The sequence below is a fragment of the Herpailurus yagouaroundi genome, unplaced genomic scaffold, assembly GCF_014898765.1.
Source record: "Herpailurus yagouaroundi ecotype Mexico unplaced genomic scaffold, PumYag 77, whole genome shotgun sequence".
Lineage (NCBI taxonomy): Eukaryota > Metazoa > Chordata > Mammalia > Carnivora > Felidae > Herpailurus > Herpailurus yagouaroundi.
Window position 1 is genome coordinate 28,295,030 of NW_024412388.1, and position 18,354 is coordinate 28,313,383.

General features: G+C 55.1%; 2 long non-coding RNA genes across 3 annotated transcripts; one reads left to right on the forward strand and one right to left on the reverse strand.

The window, feature by feature from the left end:
* Window positions 1-579: 579 nt before the first annotated feature.
* LOC121026694 (uncharacterized) lies at window positions 580-13,177 on the forward strand. 2 transcript variants are annotated; one of them, XR_005788420.1, is made up of 5 exons: window positions 4,207-4,720; window positions 5,193-5,644; window positions 8,427-8,539; window positions 8,678-8,831; window positions 12,468-13,177. It is a non-coding gene; the product is annotated as an uncharacterized LOC121026694 (long non-coding RNA). The 2 variants fall into 2 exon arrangements; XR_005788416.1 differs by lacking the exons at window positions 4,207-4,720; window positions 5,193-5,644; window positions 8,427-8,539 and adding exons at window positions 580-597; window positions 708-843.
* Window positions 13,169-15,105, reverse strand: LOC121026707 (uncharacterized). The gene is made up of 2 exons (XR_005788424.1): window positions 14,754-15,105; window positions 13,169-14,328 (listed from the first exon to the last, which is right to left on the reverse strand). It is a non-coding gene; the product is annotated as an uncharacterized LOC121026707 (long non-coding RNA).
* Between the last annotated feature and the right edge of the window lie 3,249 nt (window positions 15,106-18,354).

Below are 18,354 nucleotides of genomic sequence, written 5' to 3' on the forward strand. Positions count from 1 at the left end.
ATGACTCTGGAATTTAGAGTAGCTCCAGGAGCCCCACCTCTGCCAGCCCCAGGGGAATGCTGGGTGACGCTTTAGCAATGCGTGTTCACTGGTGAGCCCGGTATCCAAGCTAAGCTTAACTCCTGCTTGGCGTCCCCTGGTGTGTGTGTGTGTGTGTGTGTGTGTGTGCACGTGTGCATGTGTGTGCACGTGTGTGTGTGTGTGTGTTGAGGGGGGTGCAGTGAGAGGGGATAGATACAGGGGGGTGTGATACATTTCAGGCGATTTTTAAAAATCAAAAAGGGTTAAAATCAAAGTAGTATTTTGGTGCCTAAAGGGGGTAAACTCCCATTATCTCGAAAATTTCCTTTTGAGCAAAAGCCTGTTGCTGATAATTGTGAATAAATGAGGTGTTACCGTATTAATATTGTCGATAATGACAAACATTCGCGCAATTATTTTCAGGCTACGAGACATGCATGCATTCGTTCATTCATTCACTCACTCACTGGCCCTTGTATCATCAGATAGGAATGTTTACGGCTGTAAGATTTTGCATACCAAATAAGTGGCTTGAACCTAGCGGGTATTTCTTGCTCACAAACAAGAAATTTTAAGGTAGGAGGTGCCGGGTGGATCTGGCAGCTGAATGATATCCCTGAGGAGCCACGTTCTTTTCTTTCTCTTCTGCCATCCTCGCTAACGGTGACATTTCCTGTGGTTACCAGTTGTCATCTGCAAATACCTCACCTCCCAAAGCAGCCTGGAAGGCGTGAGGAGGAAGAAAGGTCCAGAAGAAGGAGAGCCCTGTTCCTGCGCCTCCCTCCTTTCGTCCCGGATGGAAACCTGTCCCCAGATCCTCAGGTGACTTTCCCTTATATCTCATTGGCTAGAACTGGGTCACGTGCCCACCCCATTCACGGTAAAGGGGAACAGTGTCGGCATGACTTATTTAGAGCCATCAGGCACCATTGTTGCTGGGCCTGAATTTGGGGTCTGTTAGCAAGAGGGAAGGCAGGGTGGCCATCGGGTTGGCCGCATCCATTCGTTCCACAAACATCTTTCCTGTGCCTGTTCTAAGTGCAAGGGCCACACAAATGATCGAATGGAGTTCTGGTGACTGTCCTCTGTTATCTCCATGTTACGGATGAGCAAACTGGCTCAGACCACCGAACCGACCTGCCCAAAGCCCCCGTCCAATGGGGGTGATTCAGAATTCGACCCCACGTCGTTCTGAAGTCCATACTCTTTCCACCACAGGGAGCTGCCTCTTTGCACTGACCTGTCTGACTCACTGACCTGGGTGCGTGGCCCACAGCCTCCCTGGCAGGACGCTAACGGGGCTGTTTTATGCCCTGATCTCTCCTGGGATTTCTGGAGTCCCAGGATGCTCCTGGGGGATACAGATGGGAGATACCCCCTCTCTAACAAGCAGGCAGGCTCCCTGCAGATGGGCCCCAGATGGTGGCATTATCTGAGCAGTGGGATGGAGGCGGGGGAGGGGTACTGGGAGAGGGTGGGGGCCAGGCGTGGCCAGCCAAGTGTTCGCTGGAGAGCATGGCCCAGCCTGGAGGGACAGTGCCGTGTAGGTTCAGAGCTGCTGGCCTGTGACACGTTTGGCCAAAGTTGGCACCACTGGCCCAACCCTGACACTTAACTTTTCCCCAGGATCAGGGATCAGTGCCTGGTAAATAGTGGGGCGGTCTCTGGGCTTGTTGGGGCTTCTCGGGGACAGGAGCGCTCCTGGCTGGGTCTTCACCTTTGGGCGCTGACCCCATCTGCAGACCTGAGCTCCAGGAAGCTCTTAGGTGGCTCTCTCTCATCGCCCACCCTTCGTGCCACATGAGGCAATAAGAGTCGGGTGCAGTCAGGAGCCTGGCCCTCAGGCTCTGCCTCCCAGCTCACCACTGATTCGCTGTGCAACGTTAGGCAGGTCATTCAACCTCTCTGTTCCCAGGTTTTCTCACCCGTCAAACGGGACCAATAATGGCGCCAACGCCATGGGATTGTTTTGAGGGTTGCATAAGTTAGTGTGTGAAACACTTTGCTCAGCGTTCGGTGCATGGGGAGTGCTCTATGGGCATCAGCGGGCCTTACTGTTTCCGCCACCCACCCGGCCCCCGGCACCGTACGGGTCTCACTAGTTTGTTCAACCCAGATGTCAGCTGGATGTCTCCTTGCTCTTGTTTTTAAATTTTTAATTTATTTTTGAGAGAGCGCGCGCGAGAGAAAGAGAGCATGGGAAGGGCAGAGAGAGAGAGGGAGACAGAGGATCCAAAGCAGGCTCTGTGCTGACAGACAGCAGCACGCCCGAGGCGCGGGCTCGAACTCATGAACCGCGAGACGGTGACCCGAGCTGAAGTCAGACGCTCAACCGACTGGGCCACCCAGGCGCCCCGCGGATGCCTCCTTGCTCTTGCATTTGAGTTAAGACTGGGGGGATCTTCCCAACTCCTGTGGCCGGGGGAGGTCCGTGACTTCTCCGGGACTGCCACGCGATCCAGGCGCCTGGGGTCTCTGGTCCCCACCACGTCACCTCAAGCCCACCTGGCTGAAAAATTCAGGTGGTTTTCACAGCAAATCCAGCCTCGCCAAGCGTTTCAGGAGAGAGAGCGATGGGGGTGGGGACGTCACGAGGCCCCGCTGGCCACATGGTGCCATCTCACCGCCCATCCTCCCGCCTTTCTAGGCCCCCCTCCCCCGCCCCGCTCCTCCCTCTGTTCAGCCAGGATGCTTCTCCCTGAGTCATACCAGGCGCTACCATTTGTCAAGCACTGGTTGTGGGCCAGGAACCACTCTAAGCACTCTGCAGTCACCTCATTTAAACCTCACGCGATGTCTGTGACTCTACGCTTTTCCTAGCCTCACTTTGAGGGGCAAGGAAATGGGCGACACGCTCGGCCCAGGCAGTGGGGCCCCGAGCCGGGGGTCCAACCATCCGCTGCACTGCTTGGCTTTTCTGGAAACCCTAGCTCTGGGCTCCGGGGCTGAGCCGATACCCACGTGAGCGCTCTGACTTGTCCTTTTTTCACTCTGTCTGTCTGTACCCACAGGGAGGCAGGCAGGTGCACAAGAAAGAGGATGAGCTCTGGTGCTGCTCAGACAGGAGTTCCGGCCTGGCTCTTGGGCCAGTCACCTCGCCTCTCGGAGCCTCAGTTTCCCCTCCTGTGAAGTGGCTTAATGACAGTATGCAGGTGGTCGGGAGGGTCAGCATGGGTGACCATATAATCAGCCTCTCTGTCCTCAGCTCCCAGCCTGGGTCACGCCGGAAAGGGCGCGTTGGGTCACATTTCCATGTCTTCAGGGCTGGCTTCTGTCTGTGCAACTGGCCTACGGTACGGTCTTTCTTGTTCTATCCCTTTCTCGTTTCTGTCTCTGGCTGAGTCCTCTCTCACAGCGAACTCCCGTCTCCCTGTGTTTGGGGTCTCCAGGGGCAGAGGGGCTGCTCTCCCCAGTGCCTCCAGACACCCCCCCCGCCCCACAAAGCCAGCCCCAGGACAGAAGGAACAGGCTTGTGGGGGACAGACAATCTCTGAGCGGATGGGTGTGCCTGGCCCGGCCCGCCGCAGGCCGAGAGGACACGGGCAGACGACCCGGGGCTGGGCCGTGGTGGGCATCTCCCGGTGGCGTGAGAGGCAAGCAAAAGCTCCTGTGCCCACAATCCGCCTAGTTCCCTCTGTCGGCCCCGTGGCCACCTCCCCGAGTAGAGCTGCAGAGTCGGAGGGTGACGGAGCTGGGAGTCCTCGTTTCCAGCCCCAGGCCCGAGCGGCTTTCTCCAGTCTGTTCTTTCCACTCCTCTCCCATCAGGGTGGCCCCTGACCCTCCCCCCCCCTCTTTCCCCGTCTCTGTCTCTGCTTCCCCACCTGCCTCCCCTCGCCGTCTCTCCCTTCCCCGTGCCCCTCTGTCTCCGCCTTTCCCATCCCCAGCCACAGAAACATGCTGACAGTTGCTTCTCCGGGAGGCGTGAAGACAGAGCTGGCAGCTGAGGAGCTGTGGAGGGGGCAGAGCCAGGAGCCTGGTGGAGGGGGACGTTCGGCATTCGGGGTGGAGAGCGGTGGTGTCCCGGCCAGCAGCCCCGGGAAGAGCCGCGGGGTCCAGTAAGGTCAACGCTAGGATAGCACTGAGGTCTGCAGGGAGCTGGAGGCAGGGCGGATAGGGGGTGAGGTTCTGAGGACGGGGTGTGTGCACGTGTGTGCCCGCATATGTACGTGGGGGGTGGGAGTGAAGCCTGCAGGTTCTCCTGCTTTTCTGCGTCTTGTCCCTGTCCGCGCTAGCCCAGCTTGGGCCTGGCCACTAACACATGGGGCCATAGCAGATGGCACAGGGGACCGGTTCCTGTGAGCCGTGGGGGCAGCAGACAGGAGAGGCCTGTGGGTTTGGGAGCAGAAGGGGCCCAGCGTGCATTACCGCGCGGTCAGTGACGCCAAGGGGCTGTGGAGGAGAACTGGAGGAGCGAGATCCGTGGGTCTCCTGCTCTCCAATGCCCTGACCACGCTCCACGGCACTGAAGCCGGGACCAGAGGGCCAAGGGATCAGTCATCCCGAACTCTTCAGTGCCAGGGAGCTCAGCGCTCACAGAAGCAGCCCGTTCTGGGTTTGGAAACCGGTGTCTCCTGGAAAGAACAGACAGGGGACAAACTCCTATTCATCCCTCAAAGCCCAGCTCAGAGGTACCTTCTCACGGGAAGCCCTTCACAGCTCTCTGCCTAGAGACCTGCCGTGGCACCGAGCCCACCATCTGGTAACATTGCTGTACCTTTGTGTCTTCTTTATGAAACGTGCAGCCCCTTGAGGGTAGGGCAAATATCTGATTTACCTCTGTGTCCCCAGTGTTCAGCATGGAGTGACCCAGAGTGGGTTCTGAGTCACACAGATCCTTGGGTCACTCACACTGGGCCTGAGGAGTGGGGTTGTGTGAGCAACATGCTTCAAGACCCGGGGTCCCTAGGACTCCAGGTCTTGGTTAGTCACTTGGTGAGCCCTGGGGACTGAGGGCCCATTCTAGGTACAGCTGGCCCCGGGACCCTGGGACGGACCCTGGGATGGTGGTGCTGGGAACCCCATTCTGAAGGGAGGGATGGCCCTGACAGGAGACCCTGCCGTCTGAGAAGGACAAAAGTGGCCCGTAGGCAGAGTGTGTCCCTTCACCCTCCAAGCTGGCTTGTCACCAAAAACCTGGATGATGTCTATCTGTCTGTCCTTCTTTAATTCAGTTCTAAAGTGATTCCTGCACCCCCAATCCTGTGTCTAACGAACCTGACATTCAGAGGAAATGTCTTCGGGAAAGGTCACCAGAGGGAGGCGGCGTTCTCGCTGACAGCACCTGTCCTTCCGGCACGGGCAGACTCTCCTTCAAGACAAGTGCCTGTGCTCCTGTCCCTCGGAGCTGCCCCTCCCCACCAGCTGCCTCTGCTCCTTCAACCCTTCATCTGGAAAGACACGGCTCAGGACCCGCCTCATTTGTCTGTTCATGGTCCCTACTGGCCATTGAGACACAGGGACGACTCCGATCCCAGCCCTACCTGGCAGGGCACCCGGGAGGGCAGATCCTGAGATCACGGCTCAGGGGCGGGAAAGAGACGAGGCGGGCAAGGGAGGCAGACCCTCGTGATGAGACGTCACGTGCCCTGCGCTCAGAAGTTTGACCTTCGTCCTGAGGACAATGGTGAGTGACTGAAGAGTTTAGGCAGGGAGGGGCCCCTGGGTGGCTCAGTTGGTTAAGCTTCTGACTCTGGCTTTCGGCTCAGGTCGTGAGCTCACAGTTCGTGAGTTTGAGCCCCGAGTCGGTCTCTTGTGCTGATGGTGTGGGGTCTGCTTGGGATTCTCTCTCTCCCTCTCTCTCTCTCTCTCTGCCCCTCCCCCGCTCATGCTCTCTATCTCTTGAAATAAATAAATAAACTTAAAAAAAAAGAGTTTTAGGCAGGGAGGCGTTGGTCATGTCTGTGTCGCAGGAGGACTGCTCGGGCTGCGGGGTGGAGGATGGGTGCAGGGGGGAGGTGAGAGGTGATGGGGCCCCCTCGCTTTTTGAGAGTTCTTCTTTAGATCCTATTTTCTTCTGAGAGTGTACTGATTACTCAGCACCACAAGCTGGGGAGCACCTGCCATAGTGCTCCCATTACCGATGGTGGTGGTGGGGACAGTTTGGATGACAGGCTGCCCTTTGTCTCAGAAGGTCATGCCTGACTCCCCATGTGGCGTAGTTGTAACCTTCGCTGATTGCTGATCACGGATTTGCCTTGCAGCCGTCAGCTCTTGGTGTTCCTAGAGAGTTAAGGGGGCTGGAATTTGTTGTCCGACATCGTGGCTCAAGTCCGTGGGAACTGGGGCACCAGGCTTGAATCTGTCATGCCTCCGGTTCCTCGTTAGTAAACTGGGCACGGCGGTAGCCCTCTGCCCTGCACGCCCAGGATGGTAGTGAGAAGGACCCGCTTGTAAATGTGCAACGTTTGGCTGACGTGTTTGTCGTGTTGAGAAGCTGTTAACCCAAGTGCTGCTCCCGGGCTCTAGGAGACCATACGGTGAGGAACGTGTGTGCTTTAATCTTGGCTTTGTGGTTTCCTCACTGCCTGTCTCAGCCTCAGTTACTTAGTTTATAGCAAGGGGGTCATGGTAGGTGCCTCCCTCAGGGTGTATTGAAGCGAAAGCTCCTTTCAAACCACAGCTGTGGACGGGCCCTTCCTTCTTTTGGGAAAGGGACACGGGTCCTGGAGCGACACGTCCTATGACTCGATGGCTGCGTTTGGAGCGCAGATTGGCCGCCCCCTCCATCCAAGGGCGTGGACTCCACGGGTGGCGTGTGACCTTGCCTCGATCCGTCGTAGCAGGGGCTGTGGCGCCCTGCCCAGTCCCCCAGCCGTCAGTGCTGTCCTTCTGCAATGTCCCGCAAGCCTCCGACGGAGGGCTCTCTCTCGCTTTGCACCAGGTACAGGCTGGAGCTGGTGCCGCTGAGAGCAGCCCTCAGCTAGCAATGGATGCAAGGTGACAGCTAAACACGGCTTCTCTGACCCTTGGGGGGGCCACCTGTGAGGCGTGTTCCACACCGTCTCCCAGGGGTGTCCAGTGCCACCGAGCCCCGGGTGCCCACGGTGCCAACCCGTTTGTTAACACTCTCTGTACCGGCTCCCTTCCCTCCCCCTGTCATCCCCATCCCCTTAGCTTTGCCTCCTGGGGGCACTTCCCAAATGAGTCACTCGTACCCAAATCCCTGTCTCAGCTCTGCCTCTTGGTGAACCCAGTTCGGGACACCCGAGATGGTGGGGGGATGAGGGATATGCTTCCCCCGGAAACGAGGGAAGAGAGGCCAGGAGGCTTTTGAGAGACAGGGGGTCCGAGCAAGATGGCGAGCACCCACAGGCTTAAAGACGAAAGGTGGCGACGAAGCATTACCGGGAACGGCTGAGGTCAAGAGCACTGGTTGACTTCTAAGTCACATGCTGTGCTGTGTAGCCACTGTCATGGTCCTCAGACCTCCAGGAGAACTCACTCGGGTGGAAGAGCACGGCACTCATGGTTGCTTTGAGGAATCAAAAGGAAAGCCTGCAGCGTTCTTTGGGTTAGCTCGGGGCAGGGGGAAGACTCCAGTGACGGGCGTGGGGGGGCCGAGACCCGGATGAGACAGAGAATTCGGCCGCGTGATGTCTAGGAGAAATAGAAGTCCCTGCAGGTATTGTTGGGGTTGCAGTGTCCCCCACCACCTGTGGCATAGATGCTGGGGCCATTTTGCTTACATAGTAAGAGCAGGGTGAAGCCACAAGATTGGACAATGTGGGGACACCCAGGTGCCTGCCAACAGGAGGTTATGTGCGTGAAGCACCCAGCTCAGTGCTTGGTTCACCCTCATCACTCAGGAGATGGTAAAGAGGGCCCCTTCTGAGCAAGGTCGTATGCTGTGCCAAGCAGGTGCTCAAAGAGCACGGAAGCTTGGCCTCGTAGAACTGGATTTGAAATAGTTGGGCCAACCCGGCGGGCTGAACCCCATCCCATCCCCTGTCCTCGCCAAGTGCCTGGGGATCCTCTCCATGCCTCACCTTCTCCTTTGTTAAGCAGAAAACTCCAGCACAAAATACGTGTTCTTTTGGTCGATTTTTCTGGACATCCTCCATTTGAGAGCATCCAAATCTCACACTCTGGGGGCATTTTATTTCTAATTTGTGGCTAGACATATATAGCCACAAATAGGACTGCCGGTGAAAGTTGCTGAGCGACCAGGAGGCAACTTTTCTGTTTTTCCTTTTGCCTTGAAGTTGTGGTATCTTCCTGCCCGCCACAGGGCCTTTGCACACACCGTTCTCTCTGCTCAGAATGCCATCCTGCGGACACCACCCCTCCTTGCCGAGTTAATTCCTACCTGTCTCTTGCGTCTCAGCCCGGGTCTGGCTTGTGAAGGAAAATCCTCCTTGATTCCAGGTTTCCTTTCTTACGGACTGTGTTCTTTCCCTCAACCTCAGCCTATGTGATTGTGTGAATGGCGCCCGTGAGCCAGGAAGCACTACGAGGCAGGAAGGGCGTCTGATTTTGTCCCTATTGTACTGCCAGCACCAGCACAGCTGGCCCAGAGAAGGTGCTCATTAGATATTTGCTGAAGAAATCAGTGGAGATATTTTTAGTTCCAGGGTAAAGGGGTAAACTTGGACCTCATCTGTGGGTTCCAGGGCTAATGGGGCCTCTTACCAGCCATCCCTCTGCCCTCTGCCTCCAGGTGAATCATTGCTTAAAATGCAAACATTCCCAAGTCCTGGCTCAGCTTGCCCCCTCCCCATCCGTGTGCCCGAGGAGCAGTAATTGTGCGGGGATGCAAGTGCTCATTACATGAACAGAGGGCAGCGTGGGACATAAATCTAGAAAATTGAAAGGTAAGTGTTCTTTGTTCTCTCTCCCTCTTTCTCTCTCTCTCTCTCCTCCCCTTTCCTCCCTTCCTCCCCTCCTCACTCCCTCCCTCCCCCTCCTCTCTCTCTCTCTCTCTCTCTCTCTCTCTCACTGTCTCTCTTTCTTCTATAGGTTCTTCTCTGAGCTTTCAAATGCTAATGAACATGGTGAATCCCCAGGAGGGTCTGCTCTGTAGCATGTCCCAAGTGTGTTTGATCCTAGAATTTATTGATTCATTGATTTTTTTTCTTTCTTTCTTTCTTTTTTTTTTTTTACGGAGCAAATTTGAGATTCGTGTTTCACAAGACATTCTTGGGAAAATACTGACCTACAGAGTTAAGTCCAAGTTTCTTAGCTTTAAGTTTAAGGTCCATAAAGACCTGGGTCCTGTACGTCTCAGTGCTCCCCCTCCCTCTCCAGTTACTCTGCTCTAACCACGCAGGGAAGGGTGGTTTTCCCATCACCACATACTCTCTCGTGTCTCCATTCCCTCTGTCAGGATGTCAGTGACTCTGTTGTCTGCTGGCTGACCTCCTGTTCAAGACCCAGACCAAATATCACCTCCTCCGTGAAGCTCTCCCTCACCCTTCAACTGTGTTCCCAGAGCCCCTGATGTATCCTTCCACCATAGCATGGCCATGGTTGGCTATAAGGAGCTATAGTGTCTCTGACCTCTTTTTAAACTGCCCGGGGTCAAGATCAAAGTCATGTATTCGCAGCCGTGTCCCCAGTGATCAACACAGGACCTATCATATTATTCATGAATAATGGCACAGATGAGGGCTGAAACGGAACTGTTTCCAGTCTTTAAAAGGGGGGAGACAGAGATGGCCCAGCCTCCCTTGCCAAGATCTGCAGTGAAAATCTCTATCCCTCCATCCTTGTCTTCTGCTTCTATGGTTAACCCCATCCTGGGCAGCTGGAAGTGGTATATTCCATTCTGGTGAGCTTTTCCTTTGGCTCAGGGGTGGATGCTGCACACAGTGTTTGCCCTAATCAAGGTTATGGGCTGGATTCTTCTGGTCGCTTTGGGGTCTTCACCGAACTTGGCCTCTCATCGACACTGAACAGAATTGCTCACTCTCTCCTTGAAACATCATCTCCTCTTGGCTTCTAGGACACCGCATCCAGCTCCCCAGTCCTTCCCCTTCCCCCGCTGGACCTCCAATTGTTGTGGGGCCCAAGGGGCTCAGTCCTGGGCTCTTCTCTACATTCTCTCCCAGGACATCGCGTCTACTCCACTGGCTTTGAGTAGCACCTCTGTGCTGCTCTCTCCCGTCCTGACCTCACCCCTGAGATCCAGGTGCATTCACCCAAAAGCTCCACTGGATGTCTGAAGGCATCCAAACCTCCCAAGGCCAAAGGGGGATCCTTGGTTTGCCCTACCCCCAAATGGCTTTCCTCTCTGGTCTTCCCATTCCAGAAAATGGCCCCATTACTCACTTAGTTGTTCAAGCCCAAAACCTCTTAGCAAATGAATCTGTCAGTAAGTCCTGCATAGTTTATTCCTAAACATGGATGCGATCTGCCCCTTTTGAACCCTTCCTCTGCTATTGTGCCGCCACGAGCTCTCACCTGGACCATTGCAACAGCACCCACACTGATGTCTCCACTGCCCCATCTGCCCCACACTCCTTCCCATTGCCACAGGCCAACCTCATAGAGTTCGTGAAAGAGTGAGGGCTTTGGGGTCAGACGTGGGTTTATGTCCCGGTTCTACCACGTATGATCTGTGTGACCTTGAAGGAAGGACTCAACTTCTTGGAGCCTCAGTTTCTCATCTGTGAAATAAATAGTAAAGCAATCAACTTGCTTTGGAGCTGAGGTGTCTCTGGGGCCTTCTTTCCTATGGTTAAGATGATGAGATAGAGCTACAGGGTAGACTCCTTGAATTTGATTTCACCAGGAAAACACAAAGTCAGACTAAATACCCGGGGAGAATTGCATTTAGAAATATGTGTGTGCTAATGTTTGTGACCATTGTAATTGTATCTACTGAATGTCAAGCCCTGCTTTGGGTAATTTACATACATTGACATACGAGGTTTAAAACAACCCCATGAGGATGCTTGGCTGGCTCAGTGTGTAGAGCATGGGACTCTTGATCTTGGGGTTGTAAGTTCGAGCCCCACGTTGGGTGTAGAGATTTCTTAAAAATAAAATCTTTAAAACAAGAATAAATAAAACAACCCCATGAGATATACTCATGCAGGAGACTCAGAGTAGTTAAGTAACTTGTTCAAAGGCACACAGCTGCTAAATAGCAGGGTCAAATTTTTGAACCTCGGTTCCATTCTTTGACCCTAAAGAAGCTGGCCCCGCCCACACAGAGGTGGTCTCATTCAGCAGAGGGAGCCCTGGACTTGGAGTTGGCCCTGGGTTCGAGTCTAGGCTCTGCTGCTCAGAGAAGTTGCCTCAGTCAAGCCACTACATCTCTCAGAATCTCTATTACTTTGGGGCGTCTGGGTGGCTCAGTCGGTTAAGCATCCAACTCTTGGTTTTGGTTCAGGTCATGACCTCACAGTTCGTGGGTTCGAGCCCCACGTCAGGTTCTGTGCTGGCAGCGTGGAGCCTCGTTGGGATTCTCTCTCTCTCTTTCTCTCTCTCTCTCCCTCTCCCCTGCTCATGCTTGCACTCTCTCTCAAATAAATAAACTTAAAAAAAAGAATCCCTATTACCTTGTGAGAAAAAAAACATGAAGACAATAGCAGTTACCTCCTTAGGTGGTGTGAAATCAGATGTGATATGGTGTGCTAACGTGTTCCACAAACTGTAAACACGTGAATTATTATTTCCCCCCTCGGTATTTGTGAGCAATATGGGTCAGAGAGGCTGCTTTTGGGGGCCCCCGTCGTGCATCCTGGAGTGCATCAGCATCACCGCGGTGATGTGTCCCCTGACTTGGGAGCCTGGAATCTCACTTCTGCTCACCCTCCCCTTAGCTGCTATTATTTTCTTGACTCCGTTTCTCTTTTGAGCCATTCGTCTCTCGGCCCTTATGTTCCATTGTTCCAGCCTCCTGGAAAACCTGCCTAGAGGCTCTCACTTGGAAGACAACATCTGCCTAGCCAACTCCCAATTTGTATTACTGTATTATTCTCACTCAAGGGAAGACAGCCGTATTCTTAGCCCCCATGTAAAAGTTTTTGTTTGTTTCTTTTTGCATTTCCAGAGATGTTTCTTATTGGGATGGGGTTGTGAGAGGCTGCCTCTGTTGAGACCCAGGGCTTCCTCTGCTTCCTCCTTCGGGTCCCTGGGACGTAGCCCCCAAACCTACCCTGACCCCAAGAGTTGAGCGCATGATGGCCTGTGGCCAGCAGGGGGCAGCAGAGGGCAGCAGAGTATGACCTAGAAGGGGCTGGCAGAAAGGACGCGTGGTTGGTTCTGTCCTTGGGGTGCCAGGGGCTCCAGGGGAAGGGTCTGGTCACTGGGTCTGCCCTGCTCTGAGTCTCTAGGCCACACCCTCTGGGCTGGCCTGGAATAGACAGCAATGAAATGGGAACTGTCTCCAGAAGGCTGGTAGAGGGAATGCATCTCTAATAGGGTAACGGAAGGCTGGTTGCAAGTGACAGAGATTCCACCGGAAATAGTTAAGATGGCTTTCATGTTTTATTCTCCTGCAGATTGGCCCCTTCCAGGAACGGGAACCATGGTCACCAGCAACTCCTGCCTCACGTGTTCCCTGATTCATCGTCTTCCTTTGGTTCTGATTGGCCAAACCTCAGGGGGTGACTTATCCTCTGGAGTTGGGTTATGCCCTGCCCATGTGGCCAGGGGGCGGGAGCATCCTCTGACTGACAGCCAGGGCTGCATGCTGGCCTGGGGGGAGGAGGGTTCTCCAGATGAAGGGCTTTCTCTTAGGGAGGCATAGATGGGCACTGAGCAGACACAACAATATGCATCTGCCACGGCCACGGTTGTGTGTGACAGTGTCCCTTTGGTACAAGGGCCCCTGCCATTTCTCAGATTCACGAGCTGACCTTCAGGGCCCAGGTTAGCAACCTTCGTCCCCACCTCCCTTTCTGAAATGAAGGGGTAGCATCCCAGGAGGACGACAACCTGCCTCTCCACCTTAAGTCGCCCTCCCCTCTGATCCCGTCATGTGATGAAGGGGTCACCACGAGCTACAGTCTTAGCTGGAGGGCATGAGAGGAGAGGAGAGGCCTGACTACCTCACTGAGGTCTCAATTAAGATCGGCAATAAGGAATCATTGCAAATGCTCTGCTCAAGATGCATTGTAAAGAGTGATTCACTCTGTGCCCATTTCCTGCTAGCCCTGAAAGCTAAGCAGGGGCTGCCTGTGCCGCAATAAATGTCACTATATGAGCATTATTAGTGGTATCTTCTGATCTGCGGGGTCATCTGGTGAAGCATGGGGGCAGGGGGGTCCGTGCAGGCTGGAGGAGACCAGAGCAGTGTCCTGGAGCCCCCCTGGGGTACGAGGCAACCGAGGATGGGGACGGTGTGCCACACACCTGGGGCAGGATCCGCCGTGGGTCCCATGGCGGGGTGGGGGCAGGGGGCAGACGGGACTCAGGGGATCTGGCCAGATCATTGGGCAGTTTTCACCCAAATTCCTTAAGTGTGTAGAGTATCTGCCATATTTGTTCCCATTTCACCGTTGAGGAGGTGGAGGCTAAGAGAGAAAATGATTGGTTTCGATTCCCAAAGTCAGTGGTCAAAGCTGGGATGGGGTCCAGGGCTCCTGATGCTCAGACCAGGTCACACTCTCTGTTGCCTGGAGGGTGGAACAGCGGCGGCTGGAAGGGGGAAAGAGAAGGCAGCTGCTGGTATGCGTCCCAGACATCTGGGGACAGAGGCCAGTCCGTCCCGCAGCACCCTGGTGGGATGCACGAGGGGAATTCTGTAAAGTGAGTCATTGGGATTGCTTTAGTGACAACGCTGATTGCCGAATGCTACTGGAGCAAATGGGTGTGCTCCCGTGGATGACTGCATTCCACCTTCTGGCACCTTCTTCAAGTCCAGACCTCTCTCCTGAGCTTCCAGTCCGCATGTGCACAAGGACATTCCCTTGAGGCGCTCTCAGTCCTCTCTGTCTCCCTGGATCTCAAGCTCATCTCTCTTTCTCTGTCCCCAAACCGCTCCTTCTCCAGGACCCCCCACCTCAGTGAATAGGACCATCTTCCCCGAGTCATTTCAAGTCAGAGCCCCAAGTGTCACCTTCAGTTTCGGCTCCCCTCTTCCCCACGTCCAGCCGATCCCCGGTCGCCTGGACTCCTCTTCCCTAGTGCCACTCAGATGCATCCTGGCCCGGGTCCCATCCAAGGGACCCAGACGACGGAAGCTGGGGTGGCTTCTCCAAGCACCTCTGGGGAGGTCTCCTCTTGCCGGGGCTGAGAGTGAGGCATGACGGGAGATGCCCCCATCGAGGGAGGGGCCAGCAGACTTGGCATCCTTTGGGGAGGGGAAGTAGGCATGGAACAGAACTGTTGACAGACTCCGGGCTGCTATATTGGGAAGATCTGACAACACACACAAGGAGAGAGTGAGGGCGTGTTGACGGCTGGTGAGAGGCGCGGGGGCCGGCTGGGGACGTGTCGCCACCACCCACGCAGGAGGAAGTTGGGAACAGATGGCTTGGGACCCGTGCCAGCCTCCTGAAGAGTCGTCCGCTCCCTCTCTCCCGGTGCTGGCACCTGCCGAGCAACCAGGGAAGGGACTGCCGCGTCCTGAATGTGTGTCCCGAGGTGAGAGTCCAACTGTGCACAGAGAGGCCTCCCTACCGTGTGGCCTCAGTTTCCCCAGCCCATCCCAAGCCATCTGACCCTAACATCCTGCACCTTGATGTTCCCCTCCTGTGTTATCTCCTCCCGTCCCCTTATCCCATCCCACATCCCAGAAATGACCCACGAGACATTTCTTCCAGTTGCATTTCGTGGTATCTCACCTTGAGTGGATGCGAACAAGAGAAAGAGGTTCGTGTATTATTTTAGGGCTCTGCGCCCCACGCTGGTTTGGGACCCGCTAAGCAGTAGCACAGGAATCGGGCAGATAGAGTCGTGGAGAGTGTGGCTCGGAGGACAGTGGTCTCGCCCCTTCTCCTGACTTACCCTCCAGGCACAGACAGACCTGGACAATCACAGGCCTCGTCTCCAGGGGCAGCCCCGCGGGGTTAGTCCACATCCCGGATTCCTTCTGCCCGGTCTCCCACTGGACAAATCATTCCCTAGGGCGATGCGAGGGATATCTGTAGTTGAGTATCTCTGGGCACACAGTGGATTGAAGCTCCTGGCGGGGCGGACCTGGCTAGGAGGGGAGAAGCAGAAGTGCCTTGTGAGTGTCAGCACAGCCCCGCCCCGTCCTCCACCGCAGGTGACAGAGGGGTTGAGAGGACCGCGACTTGCCTCCCACATCACTGGATCTGAGGAGGAAATAAGAAAATGAGAAGCAACCTCCTTGTAAAGTGCCTGATGTGAGCACTCAATCCATTAAGCCCGTGTCGGTGGTTTGGGGGGAGTTGAAATGCCACCTCTACTTCCTCGAATTATTTGAGCGGCTGTTCTGCAATGCCCCTCCTCCCCATCTCCTGGATCCTCTGAAATGGGATCCCCATTCCCACTGGATCTGTTGTTCCTCCCGAGGCAAGGGGGCGGGAGGGGAGACAGCGATTCTGAGAGACTGGCCAGCCTCAGCCCCCCATCTTCTCCTCCCCTCAGTGAAGGGTGGTCATCCGTAAGGGACAGGGCACCTGCTGGGGCCGAGTCCACGCTGGCCCCTACCTTCCTCCCTGGGATCCCCTCCCCTCCTCGCCTCAGCCCCCTCCTTCATGCTCACATGGCCCTTCCCACCTCTCCTTGGAGGGGGGGGTCCCACCCTTCCTGGGAAGTTCACACAGACCCTATTCTCTGGGAAACTGCCGAGGGGACCTTGGCAATCAACCTCCTTTGTAACTCCTTTTCCGCTGTGCCTCTCAAGTGACAAGGTCATGAATGCAGTCCAGAGACTTGGGACTAAGCTAGCAATTACTGAATTCCTGAGGGGGAGGACCTGAAAAGCACTTGAGTGTGTGTGTATGTGTGTGTGTGTGTGTGTGTGTGTGCTCGCGCGTGTGCGTGTGAATGTGTGTGAGTATGTGCATGCATGCCCGGGGAGTGGGGCACAATCTGTGAAGAACTCTAAACAGACCAGTTAATCATACCTAGAAATAACTGGGTGATGAGAGGGGATTCCTGGAACTAGCTGGCCATTCAAGTTTTGGCTCTGACCGTTAGGAACTGTGTGGCCTTGGGCATGTCAGTTCACCTCGTGACTCCACTGTCCCCACTCCCGTGGGCGCCACGGGTAGATGTGACTCCTTGTTGGGGGCCACCAATGACATCAGGGCGGGGCAGGAGCCCTGGAGAGTCAGGTGCTGCATGATGGCCGTTGTCATCACCAAGTGGCAGTTGGGACCCCCATCCCCGCTGACGTTCTAGAAGACAGCTCCACCAAGTGCACAGGACAACCATAGGGCTTCAGGCTGGGATGTCTGGAGGGTCAGGACTTCCACAAGCAGAGGTGAGGGTGGCCTGGAGGACATTTCATGGGAGAGCAAAGGCTCACCTGGAGGTTGGAGGGTTGCGAGGGCAGCATCTAGCGGTAGGGGTTCGTGTGTGTGAGACGCAGGAGAGGTCACCTGGACGGGAAGATTGGCCAAACCACTGGCAGCTCAGGCTGGCGAGAATGGAGAGCTCAAATTGGCCAACTCACCCTTTTCACAGATGGGCAAACTGAGACTTGGAGATGGGCAAAGACATAGAGCTGCTGCAAAAGGAACTGGGGCAGCTCAGGTCTGAGCTCCCGGTCTCCACTTCCTCTAGTTCCAGAGGCCTTGAATGTCCAGCTAGAGCACTGGTCCACCTTGCTGCCCCGGGAAATCACTGTTGCCTCTGGAGCTGGGGAGTGTGGCTGAGAAATGATAGCAGACAGACTGGATCAGCTTTCCTTGAGTGTTGGCGCCGCTTGGACACCACTGGGAGCTTCTGACTGACGACACTGATAGGCTGGAGTCGGCTCAGGATGCTGGGCTGAACCATCAACTCGCATCTAGATGGGAGGCCCCCGTCCTGACTGCATGTCGGGGTCACCTGGAGAGCGGAACAAAGTGGCCTAGGCTCTCCCAAGCCCGCTCTACAGGTGATTCTTCCCCAGCCAAGCTGCTGGCCATCAGGGCTCCACGGGGCCATCGCACAGTCCCCTCCAGAGCCAGGCCTGGGGAATGGGTTTCCTGAGAAGAGCATGCCGGAAGCGTGATTCGTTACAGCTGAATTTCCATGGGAACAGGAAACCCGTGTCAAATGCCCCAGCCGGTCCCTCCCTTATGCACGTTTCCAATCACGTGCCACTGACCTCTCTGAAGCGCCTTACCCTTGGGCTGATTCTAATGAGACAGCACGCCCCGCCGTCCCCATTTGCTGGATCCCTAACTACCGCTGCCTTCGGGATGGTCATTAGCACCTCCACATTAATATCTCCCGTGTCCATCACGGCGGTGATTAGGGTCTGCGACTTGCCCGCTGGCTCCCGGGGGTGTGGGGCGTCCCCGGGGCCTGGCTGCCGTGCCCGGAGTGGGTGGGGGCAGCAGGGGGACAGGCCAGCTTGTTAAATCTAATTACCTGGCTGCAGACGGTGGGCCTGAGCCCTTCTGAGAGCCGCCCGGCCCACCGCCTAATCCTCTGCCTGCCTTTCGCCATAACGAGCCTGTGCCACCAGCTGCCGCACGACTAGATGGGACTGAGTTTAATTGCTACCCCAAATGTCAGCCCTTTCAAACCCACAGTATTTCATCACTTACCTTTAAAGAAGAGGGGGAAAAAAAATCAATTTGGACCGTGAGTTTCGGCAGCAAAGCCTGCAGAAAGGGCTGCCCAATTCTTCAGGAGAGCTGTTCTTTTCATTAAAATAGCTATTTTTAAAACTCTCTCCCTCTCTCTCTCTCTTTAACACGAGATGAAAAATCCCAGCTACAAGGAGAAACCCTTTCATGAGGGAATAATAATATAAAAAAAGAGTTTAAAAAAGCCCACTTCTAAAATGGGTCCTTTTTTTTTTTTTTTTTTTAACCTCTCAAAGGTTAAAAAAAAGAAAAGAAAGGGTTTTATTCTCAAAGGGCTTTCACACCTGTGATCTCATCCACTCTCAGAGCAGCTGGGGGGTGTTGGGGGAGGGCAGGTGTCATTGTCCCCATTTTACGGATGAAGGAATGCCCCCAGAGGCTAAGGAGTTGCTGGGGGCGGGGCGGGGGGGGGGGGGGGGCGGTGGCTGTCACACAGCTATTCAAGCACCAGGAAAGAGGATCCCCACTTTCTGTTCCCCAGACTGGCCTCTTCCTCTGGGTCCATCCGGTGCTGTCGCCAGATACACCGACCTCCTAAATTCAAGCTATTTACCTACTAGTCAGAAAGTACAAGTAAGGGGCATAATAAAACGACAACAACAACAACAAAAACAACCAACCCCAGAGACCCATTGGAGTTTAACACTCATTTAACTCTCCGTGAGATCACAGC